The 13,489-nt window shown below is 26.1% G+C and overlaps 1 protein-coding gene across 2 annotated transcripts in view; it reads left to right on the top strand.

The window, feature by feature from the left end:
- LOC112604360 (tubulointerstitial nephritis antigen-like) overlaps window positions 1–13,489 on the top strand; it is a 36,909-nt gene that overhangs the window by 1,636 nt on the left and 21,784 nt on the right. The window lies entirely within an intron of this gene.

Genomic DNA, 13,489 nt, shown 5'->3' with positions numbered 1-13,489 from the left:
AATATAACATCGAGGAGAATTTAATATTACAATAAACTTGTATTGTAGAATGTTGAGTATCACACAATAATACAGTCTTAGAATATTCTAGACTGCAGTTTAATAAATTTCATTTAATGGAAAAATAATTTTTTTTTTCATAACAGCAGTATCAGCAAAATACCTTTAATGCCTCTCGCCGCTTAACTTACCTGTATGTAGATTATAGCTCAAGACAAATATTGTTATATACTTACGTGGTTTAAGGATAGTTGTTTTGTCCACAGCGGGAAAAATGAATATTTCCTCTTTAAGCACATAATATAATGAAAATAATATGTCTAAAATACTCGAATATATCAACTTTATAGACAGTTTTTTTTTGTAATACAAATATAAACATACAGTTGACCGTTGTGTACACGGACGGTGATTATTTAAATTGATAAATTGAATCCAAAAATTAATAAGAATTTAACAATTACAATAATCGTTTTACCATCAGTAAATATTTTACACGATCGATATTTATTTTTTTCTAAAACGGTACCTTTGCAATAGGTTTTTGCAGATTATAATCAAACTAACCCAACGTTTATCATCAATGTTATTTATAATATTAATATATAATGCACAATAATACTTGGGGTTAGGGTTATTATATTTTGACGTGTATATATTTTTTTAATAGTATCATATTACAAATTTAGTTAGTTCAATGTCTAAAAATCGTTTTGTTTATTAAATATTGATAACAATTATAAAATATTATCTATTTTTGATTTTCCCTATTTTTCCATATCACTATTGCAATTATACAAATAAAGGTAAATAATGCAATAACATACCATGAAAAAATATTTTTGACATTTATTACTGTCTTGTTATGCAATACTTCCAATATTTCTCTTAGCTCCAATCATAAATACATAAGCACATATGTAAGATAGGACTTGGTTAGATATTGCGTCATATTAAATTAGTTAAATCGGTAGTTTCATCTAAACAGAAACAATTTTAAATCTATTAAAATTTTTATAAATGTATTCCAAATAGCATAATTGACAATTATTTACTTACTTTAAAGTAACTTTGGTTTTTTTACTTAACCTGTTTTAAAGTTAGAAGTTTCACTTAAAAATAGTTTAATAATTATCGGTAACCTCAATGTTTATTTTATCATATTTTTATTGCATATTTTATCATGTTTTAACAAAACTAAATGAATATTCTACTATTTTATATTGCATAATATTATAAATCTTAGCCCTAATAATAATGAATAAAATCGTTTGATTCTATAAAACCACAGTCGGACGTGTGTTGCTAACTTTATTGCCAAGTGAATACGAAAAACCAACGCACGGTTATCATAATGATTCGGCAGCGATTCATTTTTTTTCTCAACGAGATTCTAACGTCCATCCGTCAAATAAACATAAAAAAATATCAGAAACCACGACCGACCACGTGGTTATGGATGGGCGTCCACCTACTCGAGGGCATTTTTCCAAAATACTAAGCATACATCAAATATTATAGAAGAATTTTATATTTATTAATTTTTTTATCAATTAAACAGTGGACATTTTTAGATTAGGTTTTAAAATTCATATTCAAATTAATACTAAATTAAAATTCTTTGATGAATTTTAATAAGCTATTATGTAAAATAATAATTAAAAGAATAAAAGACATTTAAATTTTGGTTTTTTAATTTGTAAAATATCGACTATGTATAATATAAATATACGTAATAAATAATAATATACGTATATGCTTCACTGTTGTACATTTTGCTTTTTAATAATCTGTATAATAGGTATTTAATTATCAATTATATTTATTACAGTAATAAAACGATTAACCAATTTATTATTTGATATTATCATAGATGTATACTTAATAAAATTTTTAATGATCTCCTAATTTAATCTCTATCTTATTTCGTGATTTTTATTTATATTGATTAACTGTATCAAAATACTATAATTTTATGTAAAAATAAAATAATATTATGTTATTCTCATTTTAAGTAAAGTACCAAACACTATCGTTATATTACCCAATTTAATAAATTAATAGGCAACTAGATATCATATTTTATAATACAACATTTTCACCGACTTTTTTACAAATTTGAAAACTAAATTTAAAGGTTACTAGATCCTTCAATATTATTGGCACATCAATGTAAACAACCCATAAAAATAAATGAAAAATAAAACCTCGTATAAATGATATTTCAAAAGATTTCGATTTAAATTTAATATTTTATCTTTCAAATTACCATTATTAATTAATAAAATAAATAATAAATATAAAATTAATCTTGATAATTTCAAAGTTCTAAATAATTTTAGCATGAGTAATGTTTTTTCAGTTTAAATAATTCATATTTAAATTTCCTGTTCCCTAAAATTTGAAAAATATATCACAAAAAGATTTTAACATTACCATAATACTGTGATATAACATTTCGGTTGTAACGTTGTCGAATTCGTCGTAATGTTACATCGGGTTATATTTAATTATATTATACAATAAGATATAAAATTAAATTTCAAGTTTTTATATAGAATATCATGATAATAGATATGTTTCATATTTAAACAAACTTTAGTAATCTTAAATAATATTAAATACATCTTTTATTCAAACTCTCATTAATAATACATTATATTATTGTGCATAATAAGATATTAGATGCTAATGTTTTAAACGACAGTATATTATTATATTATTATTATTATTATTATTATTATTAATATATTACACCTACTACGTACGTCAAACAGATAGTGAAAAAATGCGAGTGAAGAAGCTCTTTATCTATGAGTGCTGCGGCTGCAACAAGAGTCGTTGTGATATATTTGGTTTACACAAGTCCTATACACAATATATTGTTATTATCTTGTATACTGCTACAATATCAGTTGTTTCGTCTTTAAAATCTACAAAAAAATACCTACGGTACACAGACGAGACGAAAAGCATTTTATTGTGTTCTATTGTAAATTATTTAATTTTAAACGTTTAGGATTCTGCCGCAGCAGTATTATAAACGTCTTAAAAAAAAATGTTTTTGCCAAAATTTGATGGTTGTTTAGCATTAACGAGAAACTTGCGTTTGCCAAACCGACTGTGACTGTGAATAAGCCACGTTTAAATTTGAATACACCAAGAGTATTAAGAAAATAATAATAAATAAATTAATAAAATAACACCAACTAAACGACCCTTTTTGTACGCACCCACACCTGTAGCAGCAGCATATTAAAACCGGTTAATGAGATTCGCCCGGCGTTATGCACAAAAGTCGAAAGACACAATGTGAACGTAATTATTCAAAAATACATATTCAAGCAGGTAAAATCTATTTTTCTTTATATTTTTTTTTTTTTAGATGAAGAATATTTGCATATAGACATTATTACAATAATAAATAATAACAAAAATGTATATAAATCTGTAGAACATGATAACAGATCTCTCTCCTATTACTAAAAAAAAAAAAATATTTTATTTCTCGTGGTTGTGTTATTATTTCGATTTAAATGAAATAAGCTGTTGCAACATTAGCCTAAACGATACGTTAAACTTATAGCAATACTTTATAAAATATTATATTCAGTGATTTAATATTATAGGAAAATTAATTAAATTTACTGTGAACTTTCTTAAGCAAATACACAATTTTAACAGATATATTGTGTACTTTTCTTTCGTACATATTACCTACATACATCTTTTACGATTTTTTATTATACTTAGACATTCAAGGTGGACGTATAATTATAGTAGACACATTATTATATAAATTACAATGCGTGTTCGGTGTACTGTGTACCCGTTTACATATTGATTTTAAATGATTGATAACAAACAACTTTTAAAATAAATTACCGATGTATACATGAATACACGATGTCGTGATAATACAGATATTAGGTATACAAATACCATAGATTAATGCATAATATGTTATGTTACCTACGTTATCTAACGCTCGTATTATGTACTTGAAGATTATACGTATTATTGTTATTATATTAGTATAACTCTATATTTTGTTATGAAAAACATAATTTATTATTCTCGTCAAAATAATTGTGAAATTGGGGATAGTGCTTTTATTAAGTGTAATAGTATAATATACTTACAAATTATATGTAATGAAAATAGACGTAAATTTTTAAAATGGTTGTATTAACATAGGATATAGTTTATTATATTATATGTGTTTCATTTTAATTTGGTTTTAAAAATTTTACGTACACCACTTATGGTCTTGATCACTGTTGTGGTGTTTTCTATAATACTTATGGACTTTTATGAATATTTATGTGGTTGAAAAGCTACGTATACAGCTGCAAAGGTTGAATTGACACAGATCACCTTTATCCAATCCACTTAAAACTTTTGAAAATTGTTTACATGAAAATTTAGTACTTATGTCATTTTTATATAATATATTTTCAAATGTACAGGTCGAAATAAAATTATTTTAATTAAAAAAACAACATTATACCAATCCTGCCCCTAAATAAAATGTCAGCGTTTTCACTTTTTTCACCCAAAATTTGAATAATAAAATTTATCAAAATCATAAAAAAATGCAAATTATATTGTAGTTAGAAATATACAAAACGTTGAGCTTTTATAACTTAAATAGATTTAAACATTTAATATAAACTTTTTCATAAAAAGTTTTTACAAAACTCAACAATTTTAAAAAGACATTGAAACATTTTTATTTTAATAGACAAACGAAGTTAACATTTTTAGAAAATTAGGTGTTTGAATAAAGAATAACGATTTTAGTTATTTTGTAATAATTCAAACACATTTGTGAGATTTGACATTCTTGTGTACATTTTTATATTTTACTTAATGAATTGGCATTTATTTAGATTAATTTTAAACTATGGCTTATTTATACTGTATTACTAATAGTAAAATTATCTTATATTATAAAACGAAAACAGTTTGTGGCGGGTTAGTTAGGTTAGTATTAATATAAATATATGATAAAATACTTAGTATCTATTAGATAGGCTGACAGACCTCCACTCAGAATCGTTGTTCGTATGCAATAATTTAATACATAATATATCGCAGTGACCTACTTAATGATTAAATACACTCAAATCCTACTTTAAAGCAAAGTGGTTACCTACTTGCCCACTTTTTATTTTTAGTTATTTCAGAATTAATGAAATCTTTGAATTATGCATATTATAAATACGTAATAATGTTTGTATGATCTCTTCTCATATTTATATAAATGTATATAACGTGAATAATATATAAATATTAATTCAATTATCTTTATTTTTTAGTTAAATTAGCCCTTAACATTTAATCCTAAGGCGCCAGTATGTTAACGTTCTAACTCGTATTTTTTTAATAGAATAGCTTTGGATTTACTAATCCGATCATCATATGTTTTTTTTTTTTTTAATTTATAGAGCATATCATAGAGTTATCAAAATAAAATACTAATACATATAATACTTATTTTTTTTAAAATAAAAAACAATAATATCGATTATTTTGAACAAGTTGGCTCTAACAGCCTAACGTCCAAATAAAATAGAATTCGGCTCACAAAAAAATTGTTTTCATATGGTAATACTAATATTTTTTAAATTTTTTGGCGCTAACCATAATATTATAAAAAAATATGATCTATACTAGAGCTATTACATAACTGATATGTGGCACATATTAGCACTAATATTATACTAAAATAAAGTTCATATAATTGGTACACAAATTAGCATTTTTGTGAGTATAAATGATTAGTACGTACTAATATCTATTTTTAAAGCGATTTAAAAAATATAACATAGAATTCACGAATTCATAATATTATATAAATTACGACATATATATTATAATATTTTAGAAACGGAAAAAAAAATTAGAACATTGAAATTTGATTTGTGGAAGAACTGAGATTATGGTGTTTTTAATTAAAGTATAATTATTACTGAATGATAATCGTACAAATTTAAAAAAAAATTATAAATTATGTATTAATATATGGTGTAGTTAAACTGATGAATGTATAATTTTCATCCTTTGGTAGTACTGAAATCATATCACCTTAGCCACACCCATTATTATTCTTCCGTGATTACAAGAAAAAAAAAGGTAAAAGTTTAGAAAATCTTTTTACATTTATTCAAATTACATATTAAATATTTGTGTAAGTACAAGATTTTTGAAAATTCCAAATTGATAGTATCGGGGGTGATTTTTGATCGAAGTGGACTAGGAATAATACTGATACGTATAAATAATGTTAATAATTGTATTTTAATTTGGTTCAATTAAATATTATTTCAACTTTATAATATGGCCGGATAGGATGAATTTTTATGGTAAAACAGTATAATAGTGGAAATAGTAAACGATTGATATATGTACCGTATTTTCTCTACACTAAACAAGTGGCGGGTTGTTGAAATTTAATTGGGAAATAATAAAAAATACTTAAATTTCATATACGACCACATGTATTATATATATATAAACAATAAACATAATATATCTATATTAAATAAAATGGACTTTTTGCACATGGATAATATTTTTTTCTTAAATATCTTTTCACATATATATATATATTTTTAAATGTTGATTCAGATGCATAAAAATGTTTAAAAAAATATCTGACCAACAATTGAAAGAAAGAAAAGAGGGGTTCCTATTTAAAAAAAACAGAAGTTTTTAAAACTGGACCATTCTTAAGTGGAACAAAAAATCTCAAGCACCTATTCGAAAATATAGTATTTTAGTATATTTAAAACTTCCAAGAGATCATATTTTTAATAATTCAATTTTAAAAAAAAAAATGGGGGTGGGCTTCCTTGATAAATTATCTTATTTAATAATATATGTAGTTCATAGTAAAATTTCAATGACTGTAAACGAATTGATTTTGTCGTGTATTATAAATTGTAATAATGTTACGACAACTATAGTCCTCATTATTGTGTACTTATTTAGTTAAATCGTGATTAAAAACAACTCAGTAACTAGATTGACCTATATTATACTATTATTACAATAGTAAGTAGGTACATATATAGGTACGCATTATACGCCACTACACGTGCAGATACTTTAATTATCGTTTTATGTCATCGTGTATTTCCGATTAGCTGTTTCAATACGTAAATTAATGTATACATTAATCGTGTAGTGGAAGAAAAAAAAACAGCAATTATTATTAGAGAGAATAAAATGCATTTTAATAATAAATACGTCTATACATAATAATTACTATGTATCTACATGGCACAGTAATCTCCGGTTCACGGTCGTCGTCGTCTTTCCGTTCTCGAAGATCGATTCACGTAAGAGTCGCTTTCATACCTGTATAATCTGCTAGTCGAGGGTTGAAAGTAAGCATGATATATTATTCTAATCTCTTGTCGGACATCTCGATGATTGTCTCCAGCCATCTATGTCGATCTATCTGTCACGCGGCGGACGCGAAAATATCGCGTTTCGTTATTTTACAATCGGGTCAACAGATCCGAGTATAATGTATAGTAATAAATGATATGCCTGTATATAATACGCATATGAATACGTATTATATTAGTATAACGGTATAAATAAAAGTATTTACACTGCGGCAGTATCCCTCCGTTGGCAGGGTAGGTTTGATAACATTCACTGAGCTTTCACTCCTCAGGCCTGCAATATATCTTTTAAATATCTTATTGGATAGCCAATGGCGAGTGGTGTTCCATGTCGCGTGCTTGACGAACAGCTATCGTTTCGCAAATGTATTTTATCGGTCAACTTGTGCATAGACGTCGATTTCCTTGAAGTCCTCATCAGTTTAACTAATAGAATATCGTTATAAATATAATAATATTATGTAGAGTAGCTGGTATGATTGTGTATATTAATAACATAGATCCAAGAATAAAAATATCGAAAAACAAGCATGGAGTATTTGGTCAATAAAATATTCAAACAAAATAATAATATAAATTTAAACTATATAATAATAATTATACCGATACTTTTTATTTTCGTATATTTTTTATTTGAATACTTATTGTATTTTTTTTTTTTATTTTTTTGTTTTTGTTGGTTTTTTCTTTGGTGTTATTTGTATAAAGATCTATATTCGAACCATCTTAGCGAATTCGATAAATATACATAGAGTTCTGATTTTCCTATTCTATGTTGTGGTATCTGTGTAATAATAAAATCTTATTATAAATAGATATAAGTACCTAAGTATATGCACACAATTAGAACATTAGGTATAAACAAATATAATATAATTAAGCTTCTATTTTACGATATGTATAATAATATTTAGTCCACTGATCAATTAAAACCATCCGAATAAATAATCTACGTATAAATCTGCGAATTTCATATTTAACGGAATTGAGGAATTAGTAAATCCCATGGACATTTAATTTGTCACAGGCGACACGTGATCAGCCAGTATATTATATCGTAACAGTATTGTAATAATCGTCGTGTCGGGTGTTAGTGCCCAGCCCCTTTGGTGTCGTGAGTAGAGTTTCTGGGTGATCAAGCTCGACTCAGTGTTATAGCATTATGTTTTTCGACACACCCGAACGTAACCACTTATCACTTGCACGTAATCTGCGAAACCGTTATCAATTCACGCGTATATTTTTACGTAGACCCAATTTCGATGGGTGCCAAAATCGCGGTGGCGTCGAAAATTGCCATTATAATGTACACCGCTGCGGCAGCGCACTCTCCTCGGACAACCGTGATCGATTGGTAATCGTCCAAATAACTATTTTCCGTTGATCGATTCCGCGTCATATAATCACATACTGTGCGTACAATATATTATTATATTTTATAAATATAGAACGATCTGCGGCCGCAGGTACTCCCGGTCCGATTCGTGTACGGAGTGGTCCATTAAACCATACCGCATCTACATCTCGTCCAAGTCGATTATTACGGTGGCTTTTAAATAGTGTTTACCACGCTACGTCGGTACATTATTGCTATTCAGAAAAATGCAAAAGTCGACTTTGAGAATAAGTATTGTACACCTTTAGGCTATAATCAACTCAACGCTGTGGCAAACGTATCACGTATAATTTACAGAGGCCAAACCGGCGGAGAGATAAAGCAAGATAATGACAATATTTTGTTGACCGGATGTCGTGCATGATAATAATATAATTTATAGCCGGTAGTAAATATATAGGTATGCGTCTACAAGGATAGGCGCAACTAGGGCAAACTCGGCACAATGCAATATTATTATGTATGTAATATTATCGCGATGACAAACGCGATTGATCCAAACGCGTGTTGGATAGGTAGGCATATTAATATATTATTAGGCATAATGTTTTCATTGTAGTGCCAGTGTAGGTAGGTAGTTTTGTTCATAGTGACATAGACATAGTGTAATAATGAGGTAGTGATGAATTTTCATCGTGACTAGTCAAAATGTGGCGGTAGCGCATATTGTTATGTATACCTACACATTGTATACACATTATGTCTATACTATAAGTATGCTCGGTCGGTGAATTGTTTTCTTTTTATATAATAGCTGTATTATTAAAACATTAATCTCCCGCTTAAAGTTATAATGAACTTTTTATATAGAAACTTTTCACAGATAAATCTTATTTTCATAACAAGAGTTTATTTTATTTTATAATTTGACAAATTCACAAATTATCCACAATTGTTAAAAAAAATACCTATGTGGCTATGTCAATTCTTTCAAGGAAGTTTTTAAACTAAAAAAAATTATAACTCACGCAAACGTAATACTTCAACATATTGTATTAATGATAAGGGATCAAAAATTAATTTTCAAATTCTCGTTTTTATAAACATCATGAATATTATTATTTTGATATAAATTCGTTTGTGGTCAGTTTTTTAAAAAAATTTTCTAAAATTATATAATAAAACAGTTGAATACATCTTCGTACATTTTATTCAGTTTATAAATACTAATATATCTACATATATATTTTTTTGTTTAGAAGTATTAAAAATATATTACATTACACTTCAACTTTTAGAAAAATTAAAATTATAACTGAAATAAATGCATACGTTAAGAACACAAAAATATAAATAAAATTAAGTAGGTAGTATTATCTTGTTGTTATTTTAACATTTTTATTTTGTATTTTACACACAATTTAATGTTATTTAGTCTTAATTGTTGTTCTTTATTAAAAATTATTATTACATATTTATATCTTCAACACTAATTGATTATTGAATTTACTTACTCAAATCTAAGTATCTGACAAATAATTGTAAATTTGAGATAATAAATCAAAAAGCAAATAGTTATCATTTCATAATGGTATCTTATGTATAATGTGATATGTTTCATTAGATTTTTTTACAAATTGATTTGGATTACTATATCGAAATCAAATATTGTCGTGGTTATTGGGTCTGTTTTGATTTTAGTCCCATTAATTATTTCGATTTATACGAGTTACTAATATGTTCTATTGTGATAACAAGCTCTAATACATGGGTGATTGTAAATTTTAATAGTTGAATTCCACCGCATTTAATATTTAACAACGATTCACAGTCGACACAGTTAATGTAAAAACTAAAAACCACTATGCGACGCTTCTTTACATTTTATGAACGCCACTTTTGCAATTTAAAATATATAACAATACAATATTATACAAATACGTACAGATATACGTAATATGCTTTCACGCCTGTATAGTTTAAATTATCAATAATTTTTATATTTTTTATCATGATGGTATAACAACAATGATAAACCTATCGTAATGGTTCATGTAATGATTAATATATACCTTATTTAGACTCGTACGGCAGTAGGGTTCAGATGATCTTATAAACATGTATCTATCTACGCTTAAACTAAGCATATTGTACTAGTATGTAACTTATACGTACTTATTGTTATGTATACCTATTTAGGTATACGTATAATATGATGTGGTTATATATGTCTCAAGGACGAAGAAAATTCTATACGCGCGCGCGTCTTCGAACCACCTTCGGGGCAAAATAAACAATATATAAGTATTATAATCTAACATATTAATATCCTACCGGTTTATTAAAAAAAAAAAAAAGACAGTGTATTTTTTCTCCCCCTCGTTATTATTAATCTCTTTCGAAGCCATTGTACAGGTGCCAATAAAAGAGTTACGTCGTTTGATCAAATATAATATTATTATGAGACAAACGTGTGGGCTATGGAATGCGATCGGCTACCAATATTTTTTATTATTTAAAATTTGTTTTTAATTATATCACGCTGTGTATTCATAAGACCACCCGCGCATCTGCAATCGGGAGAAAAAAAAATAAGAAACTTTTTTCGATTCGGCACACAGCCAATTGATTTAAAACTTGATCGATATTGTATAGAAAGTATAATGTAATTATATCCTAATGGAAAAAGATATATGTATATATGATATTTAGTTAATTGTAATTATTTTATTTATGATCACACTACAAATATATTTTCAACAATTCTTTTAATTTGGCCAACATTTTTTATACATACATTTTACATGTGATCAAAGAAAAGAGAAATACATTTTTCTTTGATAGCAAATTTTACTTTGGTAAACTTCAGTGACTATTGTTTTTATAAATTGTTTATAAAAAAATATATTCCAACTTTTACTTTTTAATCATTAGACGAAAATTGGATAACTAAATATTTTTATCACACCTATAGTTTTTTTTAAAGAATTCCTTAAGGCTTAAGATGAGATTTTGATTAAAACGTTAAAAAAAAAAAACAAATTTTGTGTCTTAGAAACAATATTATTCATATTTCAAATAATAGAATGAGGCCTTATTATTGTGTTTGCTTGAAATGTGTTCATAGTTATAAATTCTTATTTGATTGTATTTTAAGTTATTTATTTTATCAGTTAAATTGATTGTAATAGAATTTGTTTCGTATTTAATATTGACAACTTAGTCTAAAAATATATCTAAACGTTATTATTTTATTTTTGACAACTGAATATAGAATTTTTAATAGATTTTCTGATAAGCATATAAGACAGTCCGTTTAAGCGTCTATACTTTTTTAAAAACATTTTAACTTTTTTAAAATACTACTTTTACATAATTTGATATTGTTGCAAACCAGCAATTTAAAAAAAAAATTTTTTTTTTTTTAATTTTTCATAATTACGGTGAGTAAACTAATATTTTACGGAATACTCCTATACTTTGCTTATATCAACTTTAATACTTACAATGAAATATTTTCAAAAAAGTCAAAACTTTAAAGAAAATTAATATTGCAATCAATGAATCACCTTGAATATTATTTTCAATTGATAAATTTATATACCTACACCATAAGGGGTTTTAAATATATTATACAATTTTAAAAATGAAAAAAGGAATAAAAAAAAAATAATAAGTTATTTGGTTCATACATACCAGTACTATTTAGCACATCTCATAGACATCTTTAGGTGCAGTTTTTTAAATAACACTGGTGATTACCTTCAAAGATTTTCTGTAGAAATAATTATAATATCATGGTATAAATATAGATCGCAGTTGTAAAAATCATATTATGTAAATCACGATGTTTCTATGTATATTACGGTAAGTTTCAATTATTTGCCCATAACACGTCATAAGGACACTTCGATTTGAATAATGCAAATAATAATAGTTTTTTTTAAAGTGATTATCTATCTAATAGTACAGCTATCTATATTTTACAATTTTTGTCTTGTCATCTTAAACACGTGTACATATTAAAATGTTTTAATGGATTCACACACTAAATCAATATAGTATGTTAATATTGTAAATAAAAATACGTAAGTATTAATATACATACGTATATTACATGGACGCTGTTATTATACATACGGGTTATTTATTATAAATATTTGACTGATGTCGTTTGTTTGTATTGTGTACCGAAACGAACCTACCTATGTATTATGCAAAACGACTATAACGCGCAATTTACAATGGTGTATAATACAATATACCTTCTCATTCGTAAAAGAAAGTTTATCGCTGTTGTCTCGTTGTAAACTCGACTCGACTTGAAACTTATGCGAATAATATTATTATATAGTAAGGATATTATCACGTAAAACGTTTGTAGATATTTATTTCATACGATCTGTTTAAATATAACCAATCGATACGATATTTACTATAAACTCTACATACTATCCGTAATGTTTATATAATAATATTATATGCAAGATATTGCTATTATTGATTTTCTTCGTATCTTCTTTCAGAATCTCTCAACCGTGAATTCCATTCGTCCTAACAATATTCGAATCGTGTCGAGCATAGTGTCTAACGTAATGTTTATAATTGTACACGGATGCGTTTAAATTTCTATCAACCTTTAATTAAAAATTAGATTAGAGTGATGTTCGAATAATAACCGCATACGATGATAAAATATTGTAATGTACGTCGATCACAAGCTAACACGCAAGTT

The sequence above is a fragment of the Melanaphis sacchari genome, unplaced genomic scaffold (genome assembly GCF_002803265.2).
Source record: "Melanaphis sacchari strain LSU unplaced genomic scaffold, SCAv2.0 Contig11_pilon_pilon, whole genome shotgun sequence".
In the NCBI taxonomy this organism is placed as follows: domain Eukaryota; kingdom Metazoa; phylum Arthropoda; class Insecta; order Hemiptera; family Aphididae; genus Melanaphis; species Melanaphis sacchari.
Note: the sequence above shows the minus strand (reverse complement) of the source record. Positions and strands in the feature narration are given on the sequence as shown.